The sequence below is a fragment of the Filicampus tigris genome, chromosome 2, assembly GCF_054856515.1.
Source record: "Filicampus tigris isolate MCC_2025a chromosome 2, RoL_Ftig_1.0, whole genome shotgun sequence".
Classification (NCBI taxonomy): domain Eukaryota; kingdom Metazoa; phylum Chordata; class Actinopteri; order Syngnathiformes; family Syngnathidae; genus Filicampus; species Filicampus tigris.
This window is the reverse complement of record NC_141218.1, coordinates 29,182,590-29,198,773: the sequence shown is the minus strand read 5'-3', so window position 1 is coordinate 29,198,773 and position 16,184 is coordinate 29,182,590. Positions and strand designations below refer to the sequence as shown.

At 41.3% G+C, this 16,184-nt stretch overlaps 1 protein-coding gene across 1 annotated transcript in view; it reads left to right on the top strand.

Annotated features, from left to right (window-relative positions):
- Nucleotides 1-16,184, top strand: part of htr4 (5-hydroxytryptamine receptor 4) — a 99,988-nt gene that overhangs the window by 19,917 nt on the left and 63,887 nt on the right. The window lies entirely within an intron of this gene.

The following is a 16,184-nucleotide window of genomic DNA, read 5'->3' as shown; positions in this document are numbered from 1 at the left end:
CTGTGTGTTGTCTGCTCTCAGCACACAGGCGTTTGATGAAAAACAAGATTTTAGACGCACGTTTGAAAATTGGTGCCTGCCGATCAGACATGCGGGACAGCGAGTCAATTTGCGGGACGCATCAAAAATCATTAAAATGCGGGACAGTCCCGCGCAAATCGGGACATCACCCTAATCATGCATTCTATTTTAAGATTTCTACAGTTAACTATAGGCATATACATGACAATATTTTACCTTTAGCACAATGGCAATCAAATGTCTTCCGAAATCGGAGTTATTTTGGTGACAATTTTTTTATCCCAAGAATATGACGCCTGGTTCACCAAAAACCCCCGTCTTGGCTGCCGCGCCTCTTTCATGACATCATCCCAAAGCCAGCGGCACGCACTGCCCATCAGCCATCTGCCCAGTAACTGCTGGCTTGTGGAGAAAGTGGGCGTTGTGTTTACTCGGCGGGGGCGGTACATCGGTGGCATTGTGACATCACAACGTGAGTTCCCTGTCTTTTTTTGGATCAGGCAAGGCTCGAGAGAAGGAAAGAGCAGAAATGCTTTAAGATGAGGAAAAAGCATTTTAACATGGCTCAAAGCTCAAAATAGTTGTTTCAGTACATGACACATTTCCTTTAATACCACAATTACTTGCACGTTTCACTTTCTTGGGAGCCATATCTCAGGCTAATTTATAGCAACAAAAAAACCCAAAACAAATATAAGTATTTAACATACATGTTTTGATGCCTATATTTTTGTTAACTCATCTACAAATGACTTTGGCCAAAATCAAATGTGGCCCTGAGCATACAAGTTTGCTCACCCCTCATTTAGAGGAAAATAAATCAAGGAAATATTCTGAAAGCTTTGAAGCCAACAGCCGCCCCTGCCCCCGAAGCTGCAGAGACAGCCTGAGCGTCTTTTCCCCCCCTCATCCTACTCCACATGACCACCTGAATGATATGCTAATAAAGTCCCTTTAAAAGGGGTCGCCACGGCAACACACCAACACCTGTTGGAAGCCTTGACACTAACCTGCAGAGCAAAGGAATTCATTTTCATTTTTAATTAAATCACACAGAAAAAAAAAAAAAATCTTCTCCCATAAGGATGTAAGGAATAGTCTGTTTATGGGTCAAACTGTTACCCTCAGAAAAACTTCAACCCTGGAGGAATTTTTTTTGGTCAAATTTTAAACTAAAAATGAAAAAAAAATATATGTATAACTGTCTGAAGTGTAAAAATTAGTGCGGATGTTTGTTTGTCTCTGTGTGCCCTTCGATTGGCTAACAACCTATTCGGGGTGTCCCCTGCCTACTGCCCGAAGAATGCTGGGATAGGCTCCAGCATTGCCCGCGACCCTTGTGAGGATAAACGGTATAGATAATGAATGAATGAATGAATGAATGTTCAAAATGAGCCTGACACTAAGTAGAGTCCCTTACCTGTTGAAGACATCCTGATTGGTAATCCGATCTAATGAAGGCCCTCGAGCAGGGATCTCAAATTCGTGGCATCGTGGCCACTTTGGCAAGCAGGATGATATTTATTGGATCCTCCTTCACATCAAAGTTTGATATTGGTGAAGAACCAGTCAAATTCTGAACTGTTATTGATAAAGATCGAGAAGATTGGATTAATTGTATTTTTTGGGGAATACTTGAACCCTTTTTTGTGGGATACCTGATGCGACGCCCACATAAATTCAGTTTGAGACCCCTGCCCTAGAGAGATTGGTCCATGTCCACCTGTGCCCTCAAATTAACTCCTCGATGGAGTCACTTCAGTTTTCCGATCAGCCTTGCATTTGCATCGATCATCTACTGTATGTCCTAACACTGTACTGACCACCTGGAGAAGGCCAGGAACACTGTGAGGATAATGTTCTTTGATTTCTCCAATGCTTTCAACACATTACAAATGGAGGACAAATTGGAGTGTGCAGGGGTGGCACATGACCTAATAGCTTGGACTACAGACTACCTCACCAACCAACCACAGTTTGTTAGGACACAAGTGTGAGATGCTTCCCTGCAGTTCTGGGGCACCATAAAAAACTATCCTGGCTCCTTCCCTGTTCACCATGTACACAGCGGACTTCAGCTACAGCACCCCCATCTGTCACCTGTAGATGTTCTCTGTTGACTCTGCTACTGACTGCCTGACCACTGATGGAGACGACCAAGAGTACAGAGAACTTTGGCAAAACAAAGGGGCTGGTGGTCGGTTTTAGCAGGAGCTGTCACTCTCCACCTGTATTGCTGAACATCCAGGGAGCGGACCTTGAGAGAGTCTCAACTTTTGAGTACCTTGGTGTCCACTTAAACAATAAACTGGACATGAGCAAAAACACAGACGCTCTCTACAGAAAAAGGTCTGAATTATGCTGAGGGCTTTCAATGTTCAGGGACCACTCCTGAAAAACTTTAAATGACTCTGTGGTGACAGCAACCTTTTCATATGAGTGGTCTGAAGGAGGTTGTACAATCAGGTGGCTGGTCCCTGGACTCATCTGACACAGTGATGGACAGGATGATGGCTCAACTGTCAACCTTGCTGGATAACCCCCACTTCTTCCAGGACACTCTGAAAGTACACAGCTCCTTCAGAGACAGACGTTTGCACCCACACTGAGTGAAGCACCTTCCTAATCACAGCTGTCAGAATGTTTTGCAGGTCACAAGGCCATAAGCCCATTTAGCAATTTACAAAACAACTACTTACCTGTGTATTTGTTTTATCTTTCAAGAAGGTATCCAATGTAAATAAGGTGTAAATAAAGACTCACACAAGTTGATTGAATTTTCTTGTCTGTTTTCTTTCCTTCTCTGAAGTTCAGGAATCATACAATGATCAGATCTGGGCAGCTTTTCCATCCTCGCGAATGCTCTCATCCGAGACGGGCGAGGGCAGAAAAGGGGCACGGTCTAACATGTAGCCCTCACATTTATACTGTCTTCAAAATCTAAACATAATGTGGGCTGGTCTCCTGTCTGTAGGGCTGATCCTCTCCAGCTTGGTCAGATCAAGGCACACGGACTCTAACACTTTTAACTGATTATGCGATGTCCGTAAATGTGTAATTGCCATATTGGTTTTTGGTTAACCTGTTGGCTAATATCTAGCCATTCATATAGATTTAGATCCTTCAATGCAACCAGAACATTGTATAGTTGAATAGATTGGATTGGATGGATTTGATAGTTGCACGGACGGTAGTTTAGGTTCTTATGTTGGGCAATGTGTTTCTTGTCTTCTCTTGCACCCTATTTAATTTTTCATTTCTTGTATCCACAATTGCTGCTGAAACACTGCATATTAGCCCATTGTAGGACTATTAAATTGTATCTGACTTTATAAAAAAAAAAAATGTAGAGTGGTCATGTAGTAGTGCCATAAAGTAGTTACCCTTTGAAGACATACAGTAATTGTACTGCACTTAGCAGCTAGACCAATCCCATGTTGTATTCTTATCAACTCGTTGAACAAACAGTGGAAGTGTTGTCCGTGTGCCCTCTTTTAAAAAAAAAAATTTAAAAAAAGGAAATGAAAAAAAGTTATGAAGCAGCCATTTTGGACCAAGGGCAGGCCCACTTGGCGGGAGATAAACACAGAGGAGGCGGCGGCCTGAGCAAAAGCATTGCGGCCCCTGCAGAGTAAACACCACACAAGTGGAAGAAGAGCGGGGGAGGGAGCTTGTGCGTGTGTGTGTGTGTGTGTGCCTTCAGTTCATTAAGAACAGCATGTTTCCATGCTTCCAGGCAAGAAAGTAATTGTCAAAAAATGTCAATCAGTTGTACAATATGGGTTTAACAGTAGTGTGCATGAAGTACAGTATTAGTTTGTACTGGGTTTACTAGTAATCTGCTCTGTGGATATACTGCAGAAGTAAATTGTGTATATACTATACTGGCGGTCCTCGGGGTCCTGTACTTCAGATCAATTTTTACAAAAGGTGAGTGTAGAAACTTGTTTTTTTCAGTGAGTCAAGGATCAGACTCTTGATGAGTAAAGCACTAGTTTAATTAGAAAAAACCCCCAAAACAACAGACCAGTGGCATAGTGACTATGGCATGGCGTATGTACTTCCGCGTTAGTCATCCCAAGCCCTGGTGATTGGCTTAGCCATAAACACGTCAAGCGGTATGGCGGCCCATGTGTGATAAATGTCATTTTAACAATCTACAGTGAGTTAGGAAATATAGGCCACTTTGTCTTGCTTTCAAAATGTGTTACAATCAACTATCTACAAATATTTACCTCCCAAGATTTTAAATACTCATTTTTAGCATAATTTAAAGAATTTTAGATATTATCATATTTGTTTAAAATCCTTCTTCCATCTAACAAGGAAACAATATAGCACTTTTATTGTAAGTATTTATAGTAACATCATTTAGCATTTTGTTTACTTTTTTAACCACTTTATACTAACATATTGTGATGAAAAGTGTCGCTCATGTCACTCACCACTTGATCCATTGTTTTAAAATATAATGAAGCCCAAACCTATTCACAATTCTATTTATTCCAATTAAAAAAAAAACACTTTCATTGATTTCTAGACAAGTCAATTAGGGCGAATCCACAACATAAAAAGTGGCATAAAAATCCTTAACCAATTCTTATAAACTCGGGCTAATTTTATTACTGTCACAAATCTCTATTCACTGATATGACCTATTTCAATATATAGTTGGTTTGACTGTAACATACTTAGATCATGTAACGTCCAATCTCAGGTTTGGACAAGTATAAAACCCTGAGTTGGCTGCTGTGTGCATGTCTAATGTTGCTCACCGTGTCCAAGGAATGCTCAGAAAGTTTGTGTATGCTCAAACGCATGGAAATTTGAGGGAACATTAGTTCAAACTGAGTACATAGTATAGCAATAGCATGCTGGGTGTATAATAATAGTTAGTAGTGTATATGGTGTAAGAGTAATAGTTATGATAATAGTTTGTACTGTGCATCTTGTAGTACAGTGGTACCTCTACTTACGAACGTCTCTTCATATGAAATTTTCAAGTTACAAAATGCCTCAACAAGAAAATATTGCCTCTTGTTACGAAAGAAATTTCAGGATGCAAAAGGTAAAAATACAGTATGGACTGATACTCTCAGCTCCAGAGTTTCCTGGACGCAACATATTCATAGCTGCTCTGCAATTGGCTATTACCTAGCATCTTCCTGGCATCCCATTGGCTAAGAGGGACCTCTACCGTATGTGTCTATGTGTGTAGATAGACAAGTATAAAGATATATATGTAATAGATATGTCTATGCAGCGTCCTCGTCATTCGCCCCTCGGGCCATGTGGTGTTCCGATAGTTTTACGTGAATTAGAAATGAGGAAAAGAAACAAAATGAGAAAATTGTTTTTTTGTCCATATAAACAAAGCAAGAGATAATAGAAAAGTATGAAAAAGGGATGCGTTTGGTTGAAAAGAATATGACCGCAATGTATCGACAATCGCCACGTTATTAAATCAGTTGTTTACAAAACGCCAGGCAAAAACCACTTCAGAGAGAACATGAACCAAAGAGGGCAAAAAGCGATGAGGACAGCAAATAAAAGACAGCAAATAAACGACCATCATTTTTATTCTTTACTCTATTCTTTGTTTTTTACATTATGCACAACTCTCATTTATTGTGCAATTATCAAACTGTAACATGTATTTGTTACATGTTTTGATGCATTTTTATGCTTTATAAAACATTTATGTCTGAATATTGGGGGGCTTGGAACGGATTAGGGCATTTACATGGAAAAAGCGTCTCTACTTCCAAAATTTTCGACTTAAGAAATTTCTTCCAGATTTCGTAAGTAGATGTTCCACTGTATATTAGAGTGTAGAATGAAGTAGTAGTTTGTACTGCATATATAACGTAGTATAACAGTAGTATGTCAAGTGTTTACAGTGTAATTGTAGTTTGTTTTGTGTATGTAGTATAGTTTTAGTATGTCATGTTTATACAGTGTAATAGAAGAATGTGTTGTGTACAAATGTATTTTTTTTCCGTCTTTCTTTTCTAATAATGTATAGTGCCAGTCAGAACAATAACTGGATGGCACAACTATCAACCTGTATAGCCACCTGTTGCTATTCGCACAGCAGAATGAAGCCTTGTGTTCAACTGAACAGGCCCAGATTTCACAAAAGTACATTTGTGAGACAGGCTCATCATTAATTCAGTATGTATACTTCGGTGCCGTTTTTGTTTGGTTGTGTGTCTTGGCTCCACTTTCAGTGACCCAAAATGTATTTTTACGATGACAAAACATGATAGAAAAAGTACAAATAGAGTAACAGAAAAGAATGCGGTTGAAGCCTGAAAGAGTGGAAGTGTTGCGTGTGATGAGTGTCGGCAAACAAAGATGTCTGACCCAAATAGGTCAACTGTCTGTGAGTGCGTAGAGCCGACACTGGTCTCCAACGGCCAAAACTGAGGCCGACCTTCCCCTGCAAAGATAAACACAGCAGCAGCGTGATGGCCCACCACGCTTGGAATGTTGTCGTACGTCATACATCCTCCTGCCAAGGAGGTCCCCGACATCCGTGGTAGGATGAGAGCCCAAAAACGAAACCCAGGGAATTTCCCATTTATCTCCAACCCATTATTTTTAAACAGTGAACCTCAGCGTATTTGTGGTTCAGCATTTGCACATGCGAGTGTTCCCAGATTTTTTTTAACCAATTGTCCATTATATGCTGAAAAACTTGCCTAAACTATATTTTTATGTTGTATCTAGTCTACTTTACCTCTATAATTTGCCTGTATTGCTCAGCATTTATTCTGTGTAAATGCTTGTGAAGTGATTCTGTAAGGTTCCGATGAAACCGGAAGTGATGGGATCCCACAAACGCAGACAGACAAGAAATGAATTAATAAAAATTTATTTAAAAAAATGATTACTATACCGATTCAAGGACAAAGCAAATCGCAGGCAGACTGCCTGGGGAAAATTCGGGGACAAACAAAAAGCGCTTGCAAATAAGGCAAGGAAACTTAACAACGCAAAATCACCTGTCACAACAAGATCAGGGAAACTCCAATTAGAAAAATAAACCAAAAATGCCGTACGAGAAAACCAACGCAAAATTCCTATACTCGACCAAAAACATGCGGACACAACTACGAATAGCAAATCGAGGTAAATCACGAACATACACACTGACACACTGTCAGCAAGCAAGGAGAATAGTCTGACACTGAACCTTCGACGCCGCAGTCCTTTTAAAGCCCCTGATTACTGATGTCGAACAGGTGTGGCGCTGAAGGACACGCCCCCCCAATAAGCCTCCTGACAGGAACACAGAACAGAATCATGACAGATTCATACGGTTTGCGTAAAGTGCTAACTTGCAAATTTGGCTGCCAATGTGTGATGTCCCGTGAGTTGGCGCTAATGTGAAATTTAGGCTAGTATGCTGGCTAACACTATTGATGAGCCTAATGTGAAGGTGGTTTGTGTTGAATAATTTAACCACTGAATGCGGTTGTTTATGTAACATATGTTCATGCTCAGGCGGCACGGTGGTCGACTGGTTAGCACGTCCGCCTCACAGTTCAGAGGTCGTGGGTTCGATCCCGGCTCCGGCCTCCCTGTGTGGAGTTTGCATGTTCTCCCCGTGCCTGCGTGGGTTTTCTCCGGGCACTCCGGTTTCCTCCCACATTCCAAAAACATGCATGGTAAGTTGATTGGATACTCTAAGTTGGCCCTAGGTGTGATTGTGAGTGCGGATGTTTGTCTCTGTGTGCCCTGCGATTGGCTGGCAACCAGTTCAGGGTGTCCCCCGCCTACTGCCCAAAGACAGCTGGGATAGGCTCCAGCACGCCCCGCGACCCTTGTGAGGAGAAGCGGTACAGATAATGGATGGATGGATGGATGTTCATGCTCGTGAACATGCTAAATGCATGGTGTTGTTTTCTCCGTTGTGTTAAATACCGGTAAATGAATCCAAACAGAATACCAGCCTGTGTGAGCACAGCCCTCCATACATTGTCAATCTGGACAATTCAATCCCCTCTTCGTTTTCTTTGCCAGGATCTCGTGGCATCTAAAGATAGTTACAAATCCCTTTTAAGCAGGTTTGTCAATTACTCACCATTTTTAGCCAGATACAATGTAGCCAGAAGAAAATAATGCAGATGGTTAAGTGGAATTTACCGAAAATCCTCAAAATTATCAAACTTTGCCACCATGCTTCATCCACATTCAAAGGCATCGGCAAAAAAGATTGCAATTTAGCATCGTTCATCTGTCTAGTATACTTGCTTCCAATTAAGCCTTGATTTGGGCAAAATATTCCTAGGAGGACTTTCAAAGTGTGAGTCCTGAGATATTAAAAAAACAAAATGGTGGAATGGTTCCTTCCTTCCCATCAGCCAGCTGCTGACTTGCTGGTGCTGGCTCATTCTGAGTCTAACCTATATGGTTGACAGTTTCAACGTCAACACATTCCCCGTTGACGATCATTTTACTTCTTCTCACCTGCCAATTAGCGTCTTCTCGGGTGATTTCATAGCTTCGAGACAAGCCGGGATGTCTGAGAACGGGTGTAACCCTTCATATGATTGGCGAAGCGACGACCATCGGTCTAATTTATTCTTTAATCGTCATGCATCATGTAAAACAAAAGTAACGACCCTGTTTTGAAAATATATTGAGTAAAAAGTACAGATACCGGTGTTAAAATGTAACGGATAAAAGTGAAAAGTACAGACATTCTGTACTTGAGTAAAAGTACAATTGCTTGTATTAAAAAATGACTTTGATACAAGTAAAAGTACTCGTTCAAATACTTACTCAAGTAAAAGTAAAAAAATATACAGGCTCTAAAATGTATTTCGTGAGAAAAAGTGAAAAGCGTATTTCACTGGATGTTTCCTCCTCATGTCATATAATTTGAAGGCTATTAAATTTGAACGGTCGTCACTTAATACACCATGCAGGTCGACCCACCTCTTGAAATCACGTTTTTATGAATGAACTGCTGTTTCATTCAAACAGTATAAAACTAATGTCATTAACCGGGGCCAAGGTCACCAAAGGGTAATCATTTAGCTTTACCTTGATATGTTTTCTCAGATAAGGCCATAGCCGGGCGACTGCTAGCTGCTGGCGTTGGCTCGTTCTGAGTCGAGCCCATATTGTTGACAGTTTCAACGTCGACGTACTCCACGTCGTCGATCATTTTGCTTCTTCTCACCTTCCAATTAAATTATCTTCTGTAGCAGCTGGCATAGAGTCTTCTCGGGTGATGTCATAGCTTGAGACAGAGCCAATCACAAGCTGGGAAGTCCGGGACCAGGTGTAATCCTTCATATGATTGGCGGAGCCACGACCATTAGTCCAATTTATTCTTTAATCGTCACACATCATGTAAGACAAAAGTAATGACCCTGTTTCGAAAATATATCGAGTAAAAAGTACAGATACTGGTGTTCAAATGTAACATAAAAGTAAAAAGTATCCTCAAAAATAAATATCCAGTGCACAAAGTACTGGAAAAAAAACCCTAAAGTACAGTATCAAAGTATTTGTACTTTGTTACTTCCCATTTCTGCTGGTATCGATGTAGGCAGTAGTGCCCTGGGTAAGCGCAGTCTGATGACCGTGTGTTCTACCTCATCCGCGCCCATTTCAGCCTGGAATAGACCGGCCGTACGGGAATTTTCTCAATTTTCCCAATGGCAACCGCACCCCTGGGTCCTTGAGACCTTTGTGTTCTGTTATGATAGACATGCCCACACAATTTTGTGTTGATTGATGATGTTGGGGGCTGTTTTTTGGGTTTTTGATTTTATTTTTATTTTTTTTTACTTTCATATCAATTAAAATCACACTTCGGCAGCATGCTTCACCCACATTCGACAGCATGTCAGATAAGATTGTTAATTTAGCATCACATATCGTTTGATTAAAAATTCAATGCCACATTTGACGGCGTAGGCAATAAAGCTTGCCAACTGAAGCATCACCCGTCTTTGGAGTATGCATGCTTCAGCTCGGGGCTTATTTGGGCAAATTCTCTCTTCTGAAAAGTAGAATTCCTGCAATTCCCCTAAAATAGCCACTTCAAACGGAATTGTCCGACTTCCTGTTGAATTTCAGGCAATTTCAATTTTCCTTGCGTCTTTTTGATGTGCTATTTTGACAGACATGTCCACTCAATCTCTCTGGGAAACTGTCAAGTAAGTTAATAGTATGTGCAAAAACAAACAAGTGGCATTAATCATGCCTTTTGATTACCAACGCAATCGAATCAAAGGCTGCTGGGAATTGAGGAATCTAGTTTTCCAAATGGAGCGCTCGTCCCTTCTTTTTCTTCTCCTCCTCCTCTTCTTCCTCTTCCTTACTCTCCTTTTTAACAACCTTCTTATTTATTGGTGTCGTCTCATTTCCTCATTTTGAACCATATCAACATTGTAGTGTGTGTTTAAAGAGGAAATATGCACTTTGTTTTGATGGGAACTTAACTGTAAGCACAGCACCTGCCCATATATGGGGTTGTCAAGGAAGTGGAACAATGAAGAAAGCAAAGTATATTATTTGTAAATACAAAAAGTGGATCACAGTGAGAGCTGTTCCTAATATTTTAGTACCCTTGACCTTTATATTGACACAGAACCAAGTTTAGTCTGAAGCTGAATATTGATAGCCGTCTATTATTCTTTTTTTTTTTTGTAATTGAATGCTGTCCACGACAGTCAATGCTTGACCTCTCCCAGGGAGGACATTCTTATTTATAGTTTGTGGATAGAAAAAATGTAAATTTTGCTGTATTGTATTTAATGAATAATAAATCCATTTAGACAAAATTCACAGGGGGGCGGGGGGGGGGATGTTGATCCAAGTTAGAACGGGCCCTGACAGAGGAACAAAGCCGAGGAAAAAGCCATGAAGTTTTTATGCAAATTCATTGAATCTTGCTTGGATGTTAATGACAACATTAAAGTGTACATTTCGGTGTAAAATATGTGCCTTGACTCAATAAAGGTTAAATACTTCATATCTCACTTGGTATGTCATCTAAATGGAAACCCGAATTAGAATCTGCCAATGTGACTGCAGTGTAAATGGACCGACTAAATCCACATTCAGTCAGTGCCAACATATCAGAATTCTTATTCTTAGTTTCACATTTGTATTACTTATATGTCATCATTAACTTGTTTTGATATCAGATATGGACTTCAAATGTAGGTCGTGTAAATACTGTACTTTATATCTCGTAATTCACATTCATTGTTCAAATGTGACTGCAGAATGTGACTATTATTTTTACATTATTGCAAATTTACATTTCATTATTTTAAAGTAGTCGCTGATGGCGTATAGTGGTACTGCAGTCACCTGAATTGTGTGCGGGTAGCGTGGGATCGGTCCTTGCTCAGTGACGGTGTCTGTGTGTGCCCTGCGACTGGCCGGCGACCAGTTCGGGGTGTAGTACGCTTTTCGCCCATAGTCAGCTGGGATTGGCTCCAGCAGCTCCCCGCGAGCCTGTACAGCAGGGGGGCTTCAATCCTGTTCCCCAAGGGCCGGTGTCCTACCTGTTTTCCATCTGTCCCTGCTGCAACACACCTGATTCAAATGATCAGAATCGTTATCCAGCTTCTGCAGACCTTTGGTGAATATCTGTAGCAGTGAGGGATGGAAAACAGGCAGGATACAGGCCCTCGAGGAACAGGATTGAAGACTCCTGCTGTATAGGATAAGCGGTGTGGAAGGTGACACATTGTTTTAATGTTTGTTATTTCTTTCAAGTTTCAATGTGCAAATGAAACATTATGCATACAGTACACATTCCACATGTAATATACAGGTGGGCACCCTAGAGAGAACAGCAGACTCAATTGGATTGCAGCATTAAATCATGATTCCATACCTGTCAAGTTGTACGTTTTCCCCGTATTTTATATGTTTTTCATGTCATTTCAAATTGTGTACGCCGTATAACAATTTTTGTACGGCAAAAAAAAACAAATATTAAAAAAACGTTTTTTGTTAGACCGATCTCGTCTTGCCCATTTCGGCTCTAATACGAAGCGTCCGTGAGCAATTCCGACTGCAAACTTCGGCCGACTTTCACGAGCAAAGTGCCCTCCCCGTTGAGCGATAAACAAATGTGTAAGATTCTATATAGAAATATCCGTTTATTTCGTTTCCCCCACCTCTCCCGCTGAGTGTGTAAGATTAAAAATAGATACTGTGTAAGATTATATACAGATATGTACGGGCAAATTACAACTTTTGCAAGATTCAGCACAGCCCGGGGTTGACAGGCATGTGATTCACAATCTGTTTAATACTTTAGATTGTATTTAATTATGTTATTGTTTGGTTTTTTCGTACATGAGTACAATAATAAAGAGTATTATTTTCCCTGATTAAAAAACTAAAACACAGACATATTTTGTTTTGTGAGGCTGGAACAGAAGATTAGAAGACAAATTAAAATTGTTTCTCTTCACAGTCTCTCTCAAGGCTTTTTTCTGAAGAAGTGTTTTGTTATTGTACCTTGTATGCGAGGCATGTGCACAGAAGCTCCGCAGTAGCACCCGTTGCAAAGTGACTTAGCCAAGAGTCAATAGAGCGTGCATGTCATTTTCATTTGTGTTTGCCAAGTGAACGTGTTTGAGGTCCTTAAGTCAACCCACACCACATCCTCATACACATCATCTGTTTGTGTAGATATTAAAACAAGTTTTATCATCTCAAAGAAAAAAAAATGGAATCTCTTCCCAAGTCACTCTGTCACTATCATAAATAAATAATTTTATAAAGTGTGAAGACAAATGTTTTCAATCACGTTTGAACATTTTTCTTTGTCGAAGAATGAAATGGCGGGCCAGAAGTCGTGACTCGATTGTTTATAAATTTATTAACAAAAAGTCTTAACAACCTTTAAAAATTAAAGGAGTACCGTACATACAGACATACATTCATAAATAAAATATCATCACCTTCCTAAAATAATGGCCTATGGGATTTTAAAAAAAAACGTGAATAACTGAACCAAATACTGATGATAGTATATTATAGGAGTGACCCCATACAACTTTTTTTCACCGCCGATACAATACCGATATTGCAGCCTAGACTACTGTCTCATACCAATATTGTCCGGTATAATATCAGCAGGAATTATACATCCATCCATCCATTATCTGTACCGCTTCTCCTCACAAGGGTCGCGGGGCGTGCTGGAGCCTATCCCAGCTGTCTTTGGGCAGTAGGCGGGGGACACCCTGAACTGGTTGCCAGCCAATCGCAGGGCACACAGAGACAAACATCCGCACTCACAATGCTTTCATTATTTTTTTTAGTATAAATTGTTAGAAGAAACTTTTCAAGTTATAGTACAAAAAAAAAAAAAAAAGAAAAAAGTCAGCAATGGTAGGTATGAGAAAATATCCACCCATCCATTATCCAATCTGCTTATCCTCACAAGGGTTGCAGGCGTGCTGGAGCCTATCCCAGCCGTATTCGGGCAGTAGGCGGGGGACACCCTGCTCTGGTTGCCAGCCAATCGCAGGACACACAGACACAAACAATTATTCGCAGTCACAATGACACCTAGGGGGCAATTTAGTGTGTCCAATTAACTTACCGTGCATGTTTTTGGAATGTGGGAGGAAATCGGAGTAACAAGAAAATATGACCCATTTATTCTAAACATTTTGGTCCCATAAATTCAGCCACAAACATGAGAATGCACTGTACGTCAATAAAATAATGAAGACATGCTCAAACACCAAAATGAATGATTTAAAATATCACTCACCATGGCTGTACTTGCAATGAGCCATGGCCGTTATTCCAAGAAGTATTAATGACCAGAGCCGGGCATTCCATCTATGTGACGGACCTCTCCGGCTACCCGCCACTGTCGGATGCCCGTTTTTCTGACAGTTGATGAATAAAATTTTAAAAGAGACAGACTAAGAATAGTCAGCCCCATTATTTGTTCCGTCATTTGTCTGTAGTCTGTCTTTAGTCTATTTTTGGCGGCTTCAAAGGCCGCGGCAAGCGCGGCGAGAAACAATAGTGAGTTGTAGTTGCCTGGTGGACAGATTTGAGTGATGTACCAGGCTGTGAACAGGCTTACAAAGCGCAGTGATTCACACTTTTCTGTTCAAATATCACCTATAATCGTCTATAGTTTATTTTTGCGATGAGGCTGTGTATAAAGAGACACGAGTCAGTAGTGTGCTTTCAAGTGTACCTGTATTTCCTCATTCTGACTTCACATAGCCTACACAGCCCATCCCTTCTGCTGCTGGGGCATACCATTACAAGAGGGGGAGGTTACAATACCGCAATCCCGATAACAGAGGCTTCCGTTTCCCATTGGCCACGGCCGAGGTTTGCAGTTTCAGGGTCCTATGAAGAGACATATTTATTCCGGCCGGGGCTGATGCTCCCATGCTGCAGTGAGGCTTCCATATGTGGTGAGTCTTTTGTTTTGTTTCAAAGAAATGGAAGGGCCCCCATAAGGGGGTGCTAGCAAAAGTTTAGGTCGAATCGCAGACGAAGCCCGTTTAAAATTGGAGGCGGACCGGCCTATAGACAATTTTTTTCCCGCCCAGAAAAAAAGGCAAATGACAGACAACGGAAGGGTACCCACGCTGCTGGTGGATGACGAATGACGGACGCTAAATTTGTAGTAAAATGCCTAGCTCTCTTAATGACTATTATGAAAGGAACGTCACAGTCTTTGCTCTCCATCCATCCATTTTTCTGAAGCACTTAACCTCACCAGGATCATAAGCGTGCAATAAAGTTGTCGTTTGTTGTACTCTGCGCAATACCGGACATCATAAGCCGGAGATGAAAAGTTCACTTTGTGCTGTGGTTAGCCTCAAATACAGTTGCATTGAAGCATGGAGAATCTGAGCAGGGAGCCAGGTTTAAGTGATTAATGAATTAAACAGTTCCCAAAACAGCGATTTCCCGCTTGTTCTAGTTCCAAATCAGCCCGAGGCTCGACAACACAGGCTTGCGTACCTATTTTAGCTCCGTAGTCCCGCTTTTGTTTACATGACCTCCGCGGCTTAAATAGTCTGCCAGACCCGGCAGCCATTCCCAGAGATACCTCTGGTCGCCCTATCTCCTCCTGGATGTTGAAAGCGATCGTTTGTACTGTAATCCAATGTCGATTAAGTCCACACGATTATAATATTCAGCGGCAAGTATAAGTGCCATTAAAAAGGAAAAGGCATGGTTCGGCCGTCCTCACTCACTTGCATCCGACCCCTCTGCTGGCCGGCTGCATGAAGACTCCACCCCCGAGGCGGGCCTACGACCATCGTGCCCGGGGGCCATCAAGGCAGCGTGCACTCGTGATTTTATTTATTTTTTAACCATAAGATTCAATACTTACTTAAAGAAAGAAACATTTTTTTAATCTGGCGTACTAGAGCCCTGTAAAGTATGACCACACAGCCAACATCTTCCTAAGCTCCTTCACCGGATTGGTTGTTTTGATCACTTGGGCTCCGCATGCTAGATTCAGACGCTGATGGATACAAGACCTGGAGCCAATTCTGAAACGGACTGCTTATATATGAGTGCTAATACCGGAGATTTTGGATGTGGACTGATAAAATCCGACAATGTTTTTTTGGGCTGACATTGAAGCGATATCCAATACAAATATCGGATCGGGGCACCCCTATTATAATTATTAATAATTTGATTTCAGGGGTAGAATTAAATGATCTGTTTCACTAAGAATGTAGCAGAGGTGGCCAGCATCCTGAAAACATCCCTCCATCCATTAGCTGAACCACTTATCCTCATGAGGGTCACTGGGCTGCTGGAGCCTATCCCAGCTGTCTTCGGGCAGCAGGCGGGGTACATCCTGAACTGGTTGCCAGTCAATCGCAGGGCACACAGAGACAAACAAACATACGCACGCATTCACATCTACGGACAATTTAGAGTGTTCAATTAACCTACCATGCATGTTTCTGGAATGTGGGAGGAAACTGGAGTATCCGCGGAAAACCCACGCAGGCACGAGGAAAATATGCAAATTCCACACAGGAAGGCCGGAACCCAGGACCTCTGCACTGTGAGGCGGACATGCTTACCAGTCGGCCACCATGCTGCCCTCATGAAGAGATGTTTAAGACAAAAACATTTTTTGGGGTCAAAATATGACTTTTCAAAGT